At 45.7% G+C, this 14,846-nt stretch overlaps 1 protein-coding gene across 7 annotated transcripts in view; it reads right to left on the reverse strand.

The window, feature by feature from the left end:
- Positions 1-14,846, reverse strand: part of STS (steroid sulfatase) — a 344,330-nt gene that overhangs the window by 288,954 nt on the left and 40,530 nt on the right. For 5 of the 7 annotated variants that reach the window (XM_089904840.1, XM_089904833.1, XM_089904834.1 and 2 more), the window contains exon 2: positions 900-1,027. The exons of the other annotated variants lie outside the window; for them this stretch is intronic. The gene's annotated coding sequence lies outside the window, so the exon portion shown is untranslated. The remainder of the gene's footprint in view (positions 1-899; positions 1,028-14,846) is intronic. 7 annotated transcript variants of the gene reach the window in all.

The raw sequence follows: 14,846 nt of genomic DNA on the forward strand, positions 1-14,846 counted from the left end.
AGGATCATCAGGTACTTAACCTACTTCTCCCAAACAAAGGGCGTCCTTTGCTTTTCACAACCGCCCTGGGAAGCTGTCCTGTGCATCTCCACTGTACAGAGGAAACCCGGGCGCAGAAAGGTTAATCCGCGTGGGGATTTGGGATCCAAAGCCTGGGTCTCCCTGACTCCACACGGTTCCACCTCTGGGAGCCTTTGCGTACCAACGCGGACCATATCTTGTCTGACAGCATTTCCGTGCCCATCCCTCCGAGCCTGCTGCTGGTGGTGGTGGGGACACTGAACGACCCGCAGTGCCCCCCTGACATCATAATGGCAGAGTATCATCAAGATGCAGCCTCTGTCTGAGAGGAGGGTGTATAGCAGGGAATGTCACCTGCAAGGTCTTTGAAAGCTGCTTCCTTCATCCTGTCCCCAGCAATATCTCTCTCTCACACACACACACACACACACACACACACACACACTCACCTGAACCAGGGGCAGCCTGCAGGAAGAAAGCTTGTGCTGTGCCTTGGGTGACGAGGTCGACACACACTGAGAAAACTCCACCCCTCAATTCTCTGAGACACGCTGGTTATTACTGCTGACTAATGTACACGCCCTCATGGGCCCAGGACAGCTCTTCTCCAGGAAAACATGTTTGTCCCCATTCCTTCTCCCCTTTAACAAAGTGACCTTTTGTTGGGAAGTCATGTCTGAAGGAAAAGGAGAGCTGGGGCAGCTCCAAATTGATGTCACCCCCTGCAATACAGTAATGTCCTGAAACACCGTTATAAAGGGCACCAAATACCCACAGGACGCAGACGATGCACACGGTCAGGGCGAGGAGAGCGTCTTGTGAATAGGCCATGATATTTCCAGAGCCAAAGTACCCGTCCACGCGTTTCTTGTACTTACAGTGACAACAATTTCAGATGGCCTTGGGCGACTGTCCTCCAGATCTTATGTTACCGAGACCACCGTGAGCAGCAACGGGGATGGTGAGTGCCTCTCAGCAGACAGAAACAGGGTGCACGAGGCTCATCCTGTGAATTCATCCAAGAAGAAAAATCGGACACCGAGTAACCACATTCTGAAACACTTCAATGAAACGAGCTCTTTCTGGCCTAGGGGATTCCTCCTCCTGCGTGTTTTCTTCTTTCCATGCTCCGCCCAACTCCTACTCATCCACAGGTGTCAGCTGAGTGGCCACCACCTCAGAGAAGCCCCCTGTGATTTATACAATCTTTATAAAGCATTTGCCCCACGGTTGGCAAATCCTAGCACTGTTTTTTCTTCCCCCCTCGATAGCGATAGCAGTTGTCACTATTTGCAATCGTCTATTTATTTGGTTTCATTTTATTTGGTATCTGTCCTTCCCACAGGCTCTAAGAGTCAACAGGTCAGGGCTAATTCTTTGTCATAGCAAGCTCTCGCTAAATATTTTCCCAACAGAGCTGGGGTCACAGACTACGGGGCAGGGGACTGTGCCCCCATCTGTTTTGGGAGCCAAGTAAGAATGTTTTCACATTTTTAAACGGTTGAAAAAAGGACATTTTTGTGACACGTGAAAAGTCCATGAAATTCATATTTCAGGGTCCATAAGCAAAGTCCAAAAATACTGGAACACCCATTCATTTACTTATTACCTGTTTGCCCCTATATTACTAAGTCCGAGTGGAGTAGTTGCGACAAAGATTGTTTGGCTTGAAAAGCTGAAAATGTTTTACTATCTGGCCCTTTACAGAAAAGTTTTTCGATCTCTGGTATAGAGCCCCACCCACGAATTGAAAATGAGCTCAAAAAAAGCCAACTCAATGCCCTTCAACCTGAAGAATATATATACATATTTTTTCAAATTGTTGACACTTAGACAAAAACTAGCATGTCCCATGGAGCAATTTCTTGTGTAAATCTATTGTTTATCCTTTTAAAATAGGAAGCATAATCTCACTTGGTAAATAATATTCACAAGGGGTTTCCCTGGTGGCGCAGTGGTTGAGAGTCCACCTGCCGATGCAGGGGGCCCAGGTTCGTGCCCTGGTCCGGGAGGATCCCACATGCCGCAGAGCAGCTGGGCCCGTGAGCCATGTCTGCTGAGCCTGTGCGTCTGGAGCCTGTGCTCCGCAACTGGAGAGGCCACAACAGTGAGAGGCCCGCGTACCGCAAAATAATAATAATAATAATAATATTCACAAGAGAATGCCACGTTAGAGAAAAATTACTATTCCGTAGATTTTTGTCAATCTAAGTCTTGCTTTATTGAAGTTCAGCTCCCAGCAACCATTTCTTGGGTTCAGTCAGTACCCCAGAAATATTTTCCCCCCAGAGATGGCATTTGAAACTGTCATCAATCTTCCGGCATGGCTTTCCATCTTAGGTTCTATTGAAAACAAATGGTGTAAAAAAAGTTCATTTGTTCCATTTTTAAAATTAGATTCCACATATAAGTGAATGAACTTTTTTACAAAACAGAAACAGATTTGCAGATCTCGAAATCAAGTCTATGGTTACCAAAGGGGAAACACGGGGGGGAACTGATAAATTAGGAGCTTGGGATTGACATACACACACTACTATGTATAAAATAGATAACTAAGAAGGACCTACTGTAGAGCACAGGGAACTCTACTCAATACTCTGCAATGACCTATATGGGAAAAGAATCTGAAAAAGAGTGGATATATGTATAACTGATTCACTTTGCTGTACACCTGAAACTAACACAACATTTTAGATCAACTATACTCCAATAAAAATTAATAAAAGTTAGAAAAAAATTTAAAAAAAGGAATGGTGTGCCATCAGTGTTGACCCTTCTCCTCTGTCTTCAGGAATGAAGGAATCTCTGGGCATGGTCACCTCTTCTGCCCCCTCACCAGGATATTAGTTGGCAAGATTAAGATCGTAAGGACGTAGATTTGAACACGTGGGTGACTCCCCTTGCGAGGCAGGGAAGATCCACATCATCATTTTTCCTTTCTTGTGCGCACACCTTTTATTGACAGGAAATGGATTTTAAGAGATCAGCATGGAAGTCCTTTGACCCGCATTTGATACTTTATGAAGAGGAACAAACACGTCTAAAGGGATTAAGTCACAATGCCTCTCACAGTGGTATTGCCACCAGGGACTATACCTGCAGGAGGAACACACACATAGGAAAGTCTAATGGCCCATGCGCAGAGCACACTTTTCAAAATAACACTGGCGTGTTCTCACCCGGGGCGATTTTGCCCCACAGGGGCCACTGGATGATGTCTAGAGACATTTCTCGTTCTCGCAAATGTGTGGATGCTATTGGCATCCAGTGGGGCGAGGCCAGGGATGCTGCCAATTACCTTGTGATGCACAGAACAGCCTCTCCCACTGCCAATCACAAACACGCATCCAACCCAGTCCCGCACCGCAAAGAACGAGCTGGTCTCAAACATCGCTAGTGCCAAGGTTGAGAAACTGCGTTAGATAATCCGTCTGGTCATCATTAAACCGGGTGTGATGCCAGAGACTGGCAAAAACGTGGATGGGGCTGGAGGGGGCGTGTCACACCAGTGTGTTCCAACAATCACGCACGGCCAATTATGAGTGGTAGTTCCACTATGACTGTGATAAGTTGTGTGAAAATAAAAGTCTCTGGAGATGAAATTTATAACCCAAGTTATAGCCACAGAACAAGAAAATTGAAGATCGGGGGTTAGGTCTGCTTTATTATTAGGAACCTATATTTTGATTTAGTTTGTGAGTTAACAGTAAGCATGCTCCATGACCCTTCCCACTGTTTATCTAATCGTCGCAACTGTCATTTACTTGGTCATTTTTTCATCATTCTCATCCCCTCCCCAAACGAGGTTTTAGTTGTACAACACTGAAAATCACAACAGTGGTGTAAGGGCGGAGTTAGAACCCACCGTTCCTTATCCTTGATTCTGAGACACCAAAAGCCCTGGAAACCGAAAGATTTTTGTACATTTTGTTTTTTATTTGGCAGTGAAACCCAACCTGAACCGACTTGAGGTATCCGTCTTGTCTCAGCCCTCGTGCCTCAGCTGTTTGCTAGTATCATGCTGCACTGTCATGAAACACTAGGCTCAAGTGCACTGGGAAAGCATCCAAAGGAGGTTAAGACACCTCGTGAGTAACAGTGAGAGGAAAGAAGGAAGGTATTTGTCATTAGTAATAGCCCAGAAGCATGGTTATTAGGCAAGGTCAGCCTCGGAGGACTCTTACTTGAAGAAGATGGTCTAGAAAGATGGTAAACAGATGAAAAGGATGAAAAGGTCAGTGGATGAAATTCGACCGATGGGTTTGCCATAGGTTTGCAGATCTGGTCCCAGGATCTATTTCCTGGGGCTCCATGAAAGACAAAAGCTGATACGAACTTTAGTCCTGAAAATACATGTAACACGCATGAAAACAGCCCTATCTTGCCACTAAGCTATGATCCCAGAGAAACCCTTACAAGCTGTGGGAGAGAGGTCTTCTAGCTTAGGTTGACGGTCGTGAAAAAACAGCCAAGACGATGGCAATGTGAACTCAAATCACCTCTTCATCCTCACCCACACAGGAAGGGTTTTCTAAGAAATATTCCCCGAGTAGTCCAAGAACCAGCATACCAAGAGTAGACAAGCCAGGCTAGAACAAAACTGTAAAACAATATAGTTTCTAGTGTGCTCTCTCATACACTTCTTGTGAAATGTAACACTTCAGGTACTTATTTCTTCTTTGATATGAAATCTATCAAACCACGGGTTTCTGTATTCCATGAAGAGCAGATAAACATTTTCTTCCACTCTACGTTGGTTGTATACTGATAAGTGCAAAGTTAGCAGTGGTGGTCATGATCACAGAATTGTGAACTACAGTGGAAAAAAAAAATCACGTAGAACAGGGGTTGGCAAACTATGACCCCCGGGTCAAACCAGCCCACTACCTGTTTTTGTAAATAACGTGTTATTGGAAACGCAGCCGTGCACGTTCATTTATGTACCGTCTATGGCTGCTTTTGCCCTGTCATTGCACAGCTAACCATACGATCTGCAAAGCCAACAATATTTACCATGTATGTGGTCTTATACAGAAACTGTTGGCCGACCCCTGACCCAGATATGGCTAAGATATGTGATCTGTTAATTCTTGGCCTCAAGAACCAGAGATTATGGCAAATTCGCTCCACGAGAGAGACCACTCAGAAAGGACACTAGATTGACAAGACAGACTGTAATAAAAGAAGTCCCTGAGAGGGTCGATTTTCACATGACCATTTGGTCCCTGTAGACCCTTGTTCCCTAACCATCACTGCTTGGCCAAATAGTACAGGACGAGAGTACTAGGCTGACTCTAAAGCACCCCATCGCAAAGGTACTCGAGCATCCAGAGATCATGGACATATGTTATGGGTTCGTGTACAGCTACTTCTTACTTTGACTTGCCTACATCTCATGCTTTCCTTAGAGACAGGAAGTACCCACGGTGTTGATGGTCTATCCTCATACAATCTAATTTACCGGTATTTGAATACAGTCTATCAGAGCAGTTGTCTTCATGTATCCCACTGGGAGAAATATTCATACATTCTTCTGCAGGAATATTAACATGTTCGATTTCAGAGTGCTACCACCACCTGCTGAGGGGGTCCTATGAGCTACGGAAAAGGCACTTGTTAACTTTCTAAAGCATGCATAACTCAATTCCAAGCTCCAGTCCTTGGAGTCCTGGCTCCAAGGACTTCAGATAAGAAATTGTGTAGCGATATTCAATTGTGGAAATCCTGGGAATTTAATCAGAGTGAGTACCAAGATGTCACTATATATCAACGACATCTGGAATCAGACCAAATTAGACAGCTGCACTCCTAATTCACAGAAGCCCCTTCGAAAGCAACAAAAGCCACGTGGTATTTCCCTGTTTCCCAGGGTGGAGACTCAATTATGTTGCTGGGAGGCTGGGTTGATTTCAAACCCACAGTCGAAAATGTTAGGATTTTTCGTAGTTCAGTCCAACTGCCAAGGGGCATTTATGCTTGAAATGGGGCCGAGTATGAGCTTATGACACAAAACAAATTCCATAAATCAGCTAAACAGAATAACGTTGACCCAATGAGGGGAAAGAATTACAACCACAGAACTGTCTTTTTTTGCCATGGGTGGGGACAGTTTCCAACGTGCCAACAAATTCAATTTGTGTTGTCTTCATCTTACTCAGGCCATTTTCTGGTTTGCTCTGGAGGTTGTTACTGTCTTCATTATATTCTAAGAATATTGTAATTTTCAAAGGGTCAGCTGGTCATTTGACACTTCAAGAAATGGAAGGCTCTCAGGATCACGTAATTGTTTTCACTCATATGCTACAGAAAGAAAACATCTCCATTTGCAAAACTACATACTGGTGATGCAATTAATATCTCCTAGAACCTATTCTGTGTGCTATCCTAGTAAAACCTTTAACTATGGAATCAAGCACAGGGAGGCTCCTGTTTAATAACTTGGACGATCTTGGGTGAACGATTTTGCCCGAGTCTCAAATCAACTGAGCCATTCTCCCCATGGAGGCCGCATCTTCTTTGTACTTCCCATTGTCCAAAAGGCTGTGTGTAGCAGCAGACAGAGGGGAATCTCACTAAATGTTTGCTGCATTTATGTCTTCAATTAGCTGTACGACAAGTTCTGAAGGTTTCTCCTGGGGGACTAGCAAGAGTCTTGGGGAAGTCAGAAGTTTAACACAGAACTGGAAATGAAGAGGGAGTCCTTGGTGTTCCAGCGGTTAGGACTCTGAGCTTCCACTACCGAGGGCGCAAGTTCGATCCCTGGCGGGGGCACTAAGATCCCACAAGTTTCGAGGCGTGGCCAAAAGGAAAAAAAAAGAACTGGAAATAAAGAGCTGTGGGAAACTATTATAATTATCAACCTCTATAAAAGCTGTAAATGTGAAGACAAATTGAGTAAGATATACAGCTTGACTACGGTTGCCAGCAACCCTTGGTGTTCCTGGGCTTGTAGACCCGCCACTGTAAGTTCTGCCTGCATGAGCACGTGGAGTTCTCGCCATGTATCTTCCCATCATTCTCCCTCCGCAAGGCTCTATGAGTCTCTTTGTAATGACACAGCCGCACTGGATCAGGGGCCCACCTGACTCCTGTGGGACCTCACCTTTACTATGTACATCCTCAGTGACCCTACTTCCAAATAAGGTCGCATTCCAAGGTTCTGCCAATAACTGATGGGCAGTGGGGGTTGGGGAGAGGGTATCACTCTTCAACCCAGAACAAGCAGCCTTCTCCCAACAATGGATGGGTACCCCCAGTGTACCCACCTCCTAGAATACAGGGAGGGAGAAATGGAGGAAAGCTAGAGCTGATCAAGAACTCACCCACCTTTCTCCTATCTGCAGGTTGTCCCAAATTTCCTCATTTCTACCCTGTCTTAAACCAGCATCCGTAAAGCAACCCCAGGACGCTTACACATTCCACAGGCATTCACTGTTGTTCAAAGTACTTTCCTACCCATCCCACCTGTAACAGGCTGTGTTTGTGAAAAGACTATTTCCCCTGGTTACAGGTAAAAGGACCTGGGCGGGGCGGGGGGGTCAAAGTTCTGAGCTAACGCTAGATTCCATTTCCAAGTCTAGTCAGATACATTGGTTCAAAAGCTATGACGGACACCTGCTGGTAGCGGTAAGTTATAGTCACTCCACGATAAGGAACATCCATCCTCTGGGGTTCAGGGGGAGCCCAGCTCCAGGCACTTCAGGGCACATTATTAACACTGAGCCAACACCTAAAGCACACACCTGTACACTAGCTTCACGCTGCTTCTCTTCCTCTAGATTCTGAAGGACTCTGGCACCCACTGTGGGATGAACTGCTTCATGAAAGACACTATAAGACGGCCATTGATTTTGGATGGATAAAGCCTATATGGCAAAATGCTGACAACTATGGAATCTATGATCATTATCCGTAAACCCTTCCACTGTGGAATCTGTGATCATCTGTAAACCTTTCAACTACGGAATCTATGATTGTCTGTAAGCCCTTCAATTACTGAATCTATGATCAATGATGAAGGATATAAACATGATCATTCGTTCACGTGAGATTTAAGTGGGGGGAAAATTTGTAACAAAAAGTTGGGTAGAGCCTTAGGAAACAGAAACAGAGCATAAACTATAACCTTTTTTTAAAAGGCCATCCACATGAAGAACCTAGGGGTAAGACAGGAATAAAGACACAGACCTACTGGAGAACGGACTTGAGGATATGGGGAGGGGGAAGGGTGAGCTGTGACAGGGCGAGAGAGAGGCATGGACATATATACACTACCAAACGCAAGGTAGATAGCTAGTGGGAAGCAGCCGCATGGCACAGGGATATCGGCTCGGTGCTTTGTGACCGCCTGGAGGGGTGGGATAGGGAGGGTGGGAGGGAGGGAGACGCAAGAGGGAAGAGATATGGGAACATATGTATATGTATAACTGATTCACTTTGTTATAAAGCAGAAACTAACACACCATTGTAAAGCAATTATACCCCAATAAAGATGTTAAAAAAAAAAAAGGCCATCCACATAGCACCAACTCATGGGACAAACAAACTTCATCTCGGCCATGACGACGAGGTTCCTGAAACCGCCTTGGACTTGCAAGCCCAGCGGTAAGTCAATAAGCCTGAATGTGCCATGATGTCGGGTTGTGCTCACGTTTCGCCAGGTGTCTGACGGTGATGGTCAGGTGGTGGGCCGGGCACTCCACCAATGGCCGATGGCCACACGTCACCCACCTGTACCCTTACACTTCAGTGGGCTTTGCAGCGTCCCGTCCTTGCTCAGGACACGTCCTTGGGGTGTTTATGTCAACACCTCATGGAAGGTCATGGTTCCCTAAAACACCATCCCTCATATTCCTCAGCCTTAACCGTTCTTGGCATGACCTCACCATATTAACTGGCATTTTCACGATGACCGCTTCATCGTGAAATGGGGCTTCACTTTACCTTGGGACCCGGCAGCTGGCAGACCAGTCTTCATAGTCTTAACATTTTATGCTAACCGTGATAACTTACTGAACTGATGTGTGTAGAATTTTCAAAGCATCGATGGCCAACACCACTTCTGTTTTGCTGTCTGCCCATGGACTTGAGTCCCACACCCTTGGGTCGGCAGATATACTGGCCCTGCCGACTAAACCATGAAGGGTTCCTCAGTGGATGCTACCGCTGCCTTTCTGTACAGAGATGGGCTTGAGTTAGGGCATTGAGAAGCAGGCCATGAGCGAGAAGCACCAGCTTTGGGCTTTCCTTGCCGGTCACAGGCTGTGGGGCTGCACCCCACAAGCTTTGTCGCTACCCAGCTGTGAGACGGAAGAAAGAGCGACAGCGGCACCGACGGTTTACTCGATGGGGGAACTCAGACGTCAGGAGCAAAGGGTCCTGGAGCAACACCCCCGCTGTGTACAGCAAAGAACACACAGGACATGGCAAGAATCTCCGCAAGCGGCGGGGGAGAAGGAGGGTACCATTTATGGGGGGAATAAACATGAGGTGGGCTCATCCGATACCAGGGAAACCGGGAGCCCACAGCCCCTCAGGTTAACAATCATCACGAGGGCAGATGTCTCCCTTTAATAAACTAACAGGTGGGGCAGCTCTGGCCTAAGGGGCAGGAGCCAAGCACGGTCCTGTGAGTAGGGTGTAGGCAAAGCAGGGACTGGTCAAGCAGGGGACGTACAGGGAACAGCCATACTGAGTGGCCTGACCATATATAGGCTGGTAAGTGGCATCTGACTCAGGAGGACAGTCTGTCAACTTTTGAGCGTGGATTTAAAGACGAGATTTAGAGGCAGATTCATGATTACTCGCTTTCAGTGTAAAATTATTCATCTAGGGTAGCTGGGGGGATTTATGGAACGTGCCAGCTCCCTTAGGGGAAGACTTTGATGAATGACCTAGTACTCGATTACCACCCCCTACCCCAAAGTGCAGCCACATTCATTAAAGTAACCCCTGGTTTTGGTTTCACAGCTCAGGATATTTGATCTCAAATTGTAGCCTGGGAACTCTTCAGAATATGGGTGTTTTGGCTCAAACCAAAGGGCCGGACTCTATAGAGTCCAGGAATTAAAATCCAAAGGGCCTCAATCTACAGGTGAGACGATGGAGCCCCGTGAAAGGTGAGTGCCTGACCCAAGGGTCGCACGGGAAGGCAGCTGACACTGCAGCAGACTCCCAGGGCTCCTTCCGGATCCCGTTCTGGCTACCCACGTGGCATCACCGGCTTTCCCCGCAGGGGGGATATTCCTACCCGTTGACATGTGGTCAACCATGGTAGCAGAGGGCAACTCATATCAGGTGCCGGCGTTCGCTAGGAAATGACTTTAACAAGTGTGAACAATGCCGTTTCCTGGTGTTTCACCCCCCAGTTGGTTTTAGAAACCAAAGAGGTCACAACGTCATTCAGACAGATCTAGTGAACAGAGAGAAAACCGGAAGTCAAGGACTGGAGAAAGCTAACTATGACCTTCTCGAGAAGTCGGTCAAGAAAGCAGAAAGTTTTATCTCAAGAGAATAAGGGCAGAGGCAACAGCCGGAGGAAAACTGATGAACTGGGGTCACGGAGCCACGTGATGCCCCCGTGGCACTCGGCACTCGCAGGGAGCGTGCACAGCAGGAGAGGCTGCTGGGAGCTGCAATTCCCTTCTTTGTGCCGACAGCAAAACAGCTCTTCCCCCAAATTAAGCTCAGCTTAGAAGCGCTACATCACTGAACAGAATTACTGCCTCTCAGCGTTGAAGCTCTCGTAGGTATAAAAAAATGGAAACGGCAAAACTTTATTTTTTTGCTAACGCCCCACGATAATGAACATTCTGATTCTGTATAAGTGTTCTATGTCGACAGAAGGACTGTGTTTACTGCACCGTAAAACCCTCCATCTCTCTCTGATCTATCAGATGTCCCTGAACTGTCCCCAAGTACAGTGACCTGAGGAAAAAGGTTTCTGCTGTGTAAAATCAATGCGGGATGAGGCGGCAGGAAAAGTGAATGTTCATACTACTTGTTAGGGGACACGTAAATATTACTACTTCTGTAATAATTTCATTTTAGCAAGCAACACAATTGGCTATTAATGAGCTGAACGCAGAAATAGCTAAGGGATATGCCCACAGAAAACTAGCCGGCCTCCCTGCAATGGAATGTTTACAGAGGCGACGTGAAAGGTGAGGCTCACTGAGTGAAATGGAAATAGATTTTGGAAGCATCCGAAGGCCAAAAGCAAGAGTTTCTTCCAAAGTCAGACTAGGTAGGTTTTCAAAGAAAACACATTGTGAGCAAATTACTCTCACAGAGGCAAAATGGGTAGATTTTGATCGAATGAAGTTTGGCAGAAAATGAGACCAGGGAGGAGGTGAATCCAACAATCCAGGTCACGAGTCTTCCAACTGGGGCTCACCGACTCCTAGGAAGGCACGAAGACTTGTGGGGGCATGGGTATGTGGGGAAGCGATGACCCTAAGGGAATCTGTTGACAGATTTTCAACTTCCACTTATGCTCTGCTCCAAAAACGTGCTGCCTGGGTTTCCACCCTCACCTTCTTCCCCTTGGTACTTCTTCCCCTCGCTGGCATCCTCGCTCTTACCATGGAGATCACCCCAGGATATAAAATCCTTTCAAGTGCTTCAGGGACAATGTGAAATCTTGGTATCAATGGGGTATTGGCCAAAGGGCCAAGGGTGAGTCCTTCGGGACTAGATTGGTCAGGGAGTTGCCAGGAAACATGGAAATAGTTCTAAAGTGCCAATACAACATCCACTTTCAAGGAACATTTTGGATGGAATGGAGACAAATTAAAGAACAAAGAACCACCCAAGATGGCGGCCACCATAAAAAGGGCAGGTGCAGAAGACATCAATGTGGCTTTGAGGAGATTAAACAGGAGATTAAAAAAACGAAAAAATTTTGCACAGAATATAAGTAGAATCACAGAGCTGAAGGAAGAAATAGAAGTGAAGAAAGAAACAACTCCAAAACTTCGAAGATGCTTGTGAGGACATCATGCTTGCAGATCATGACAGCTTAGTGATACCTCACCAGATTGGTCTCCCTGTGTTTTCACCAGTCACTCTCGAGAAGAAACAGGAGAAATGTTAGAAGAAGCAAAGGAAAATCTGCAAGAAGTTGATGCCTTAGAATCCAGAGTGGAGTCGTTTCAGTGGGAGTTGGCAGATTTGAAAGTTCAGTTATGCAGAACTGGGTAGAAAAAGCAAACCTTGAAGCTCATGAAAGCTAAACACTTAATAATACTTTAAAAATGTGTTTAATAAACATGAATACTGTTTCTAAGAAAAAGAACAAAGAACCAGGTAAGTACAGAATTTGAGGGTGAGTGGAGAAGCAAGTTAGGAAGATGGAAAGAAAACTGTGAACTTTCGCCACAGACAGGGCTATAGTGCCCAAACGCCCCCCTTATTGGATGCATCCAAATAGCACACTGCAGTGAAACTCCTAAGATCAGCATCGGCGGATGGTGGTCATGGGGTCAGAGAGGTACTTTAGAAACTAAGCCAGCCAGGTGGATGACTTACTGGATAAGGGAATGGGGGGATGGACATGAATGCTTCCAGCACATGGACGAGAGGTACTGAAGGTACAGCGATTTGGAAAAGAGCAGCTAAAGGTTGAATTTTGCACATGCCTAGTTTGGAAAATATTTGTAGCTCATGTCACAGGAAAAAAGACAATAAAATATCATTGCCATCATCAATTACTAAGGGCTACCAATGTGCTAGGCATTATCCTAATACTGTGACTATATATTACCTATGATCCTGATACTGTAAATATGTATCATCTATGTTAACCTAAATTATCTATCTTCTATTACTCCTTCCCATTTTACAGAAGGGGAAACTGACATTTACAGAAGTTTTTACCCGCTCAGCTTGTATGTAGAAAAGGTGGGATTGAGATTTAGGTTTTGTATCTGGAACGGTGCCTACCATCACTCACGATACCAGTATTGTCTCCCTGGATACTAGAATGAGGGGAGAAAGCAGAGCACAGGATAGGGAATTAGGAAACAGGACTAAGGGTGACACTTGATGCCATGGCTGTGGGTGAGATTGCCCAGCGAGGGGAAACAGAAGAAAACAAGGGCATAAGACATAAGCGTGAGTAAACTGAAACTTCCAGGGGCAGAGGTGGGAAAAAGAAACAGAGAATGCAGCTCAGAAAGAGCATGCTGAAAGGTATGCAAAGAACCAGAAGTGGGAATCATCGCAAAGGAAAAGATACTGGAACTGGCAGTAAGACGGTCAAAGGTGACCTTGGGAAAGAAGATCCAGGAGACGCCAAGCCAGTTAGATAGAGGTAGAGATGAAAGTCTGTGATGTGGACCTGATGGGATAAAGAGTATTGATTAAGAAGGTGGCTTTGGGAAGCCAGAAGGGATCACTGAGGCAGCCTAAAATCTAAGGCAAGTCTAAGGATTAAAGGGAGAGAGGTGAGTCCAATTTGTCAACAGCCATTGGCTGGCCAGTCAATTAGTTAGTTTGCTTGTTTGTGTAGACTTTTCAGAGTTTCAGAGGTAGCAAAGTTTCCTGCTACCCATGAGAGTCTGTGAGGCTGTGATCCTGGGGGATCCTAGGAGGGGGTTGGATTTAAAATGCCGGGGAATGCAAAAGGGGTCTCAGCTCGTGTGAGTAGATCAAACAACAAGCAATCCCGAAGGCACAGCCCAGGATGTGAGTCAACATTGTGCAGTGGATCAGGTGAGCATTTCCACGCCATGGTCTCCAAGAAACGTATCAGCACCATGTGGTGTCAGACACATAAAGCGAATAGGGCCGATTCCAGGTGGGGCTCCGTGACGTCCGCCGGTACGGCTTCAGAACTTTGAAAATACAGGTGCTGTTTAAATGGATTTTTACCTTTCTAAGGATTAGGTCTGATGCAGTGGGCATGCTGTCCCGTCCAAGGGCATGGAAATTGCCCAGGTAGACTTGGGAACTAGAGCACCAGGTGAGTATTTTGAGGAGTTTGTTTGGGGTTTTTGGTCTTCCTGACATGATGGAGATCTGAAGCCATTCATTTCATGATTCTCTGCCCTTCCCCAACCTCCCGAATACTCCCTTTCAAAGTCTGGGTTCATTAGAGGGAAACCCTATTTTGCTAGGCCGATTTCTTGCTTTCTCCCACCTCCGCTGGACCCTTTACGGATTTGTGATTGCAATGGCAGACATTCATGTCTGAGTCCATTTTAATGCTTGAGTCATTCCTTTTTCAGAGTCCCTGGCGAGGAGATATCTATTTTTATCTGAACGACTCTAAACCCCAGGGCACGCGTTGGCCATTCACTATTATAGATTTTAAAAGAGGTCACTTCCTTCTGAGGATTTCTATCACTTCGCTTCACCAACCAATTCTTCCTGGTTTATCACAGTCAATTTCAGAGCAATATTTTATCTGTGGGATAAAGTTTCCAGAAAGAAGAGAGTTTATCAGATATTAAGCTTTTAGCTGGGCAGTACTTCCAGCCGATGTCCAGGAGCTAAAGTCCCAGATCACCAGTAGATCAGGCTTCTGTGCCAGTTTCGTTATCTATAGGTAAGAACTCATTATTCACTGCCTGGACCAGGCCTGGGAGTCTACTGTATAATTGCAAATTATCTCACTTGGTATCTTCTCTCTTTTGAAAATCCTTACCAAATAATACCCTAGCATGCTTCCATGTCCAGATTTCAAGTTTTGATTTTATTTACAACTGTGTAATTTGCCCATATTCAGTGCATTTCCCTCACTCCTACAATTAGCTGTGCCTTTTGAAATAACTGTGCATTTGTTCAAATGATAGCAGTCTGAGATATACAAGCAATGATCA

This window comes from Delphinapterus leucas, chromosome X, assembly GCF_059928025.1.
Source record: "Delphinapterus leucas isolate spDelLeu-1000000601 "Yukka" chromosome X, BTC_Dleu_Yukka2, whole genome shotgun sequence".
Lineage (NCBI taxonomy): Eukaryota > Metazoa > Chordata > Mammalia > Artiodactyla > Monodontidae > Delphinapterus > Delphinapterus leucas.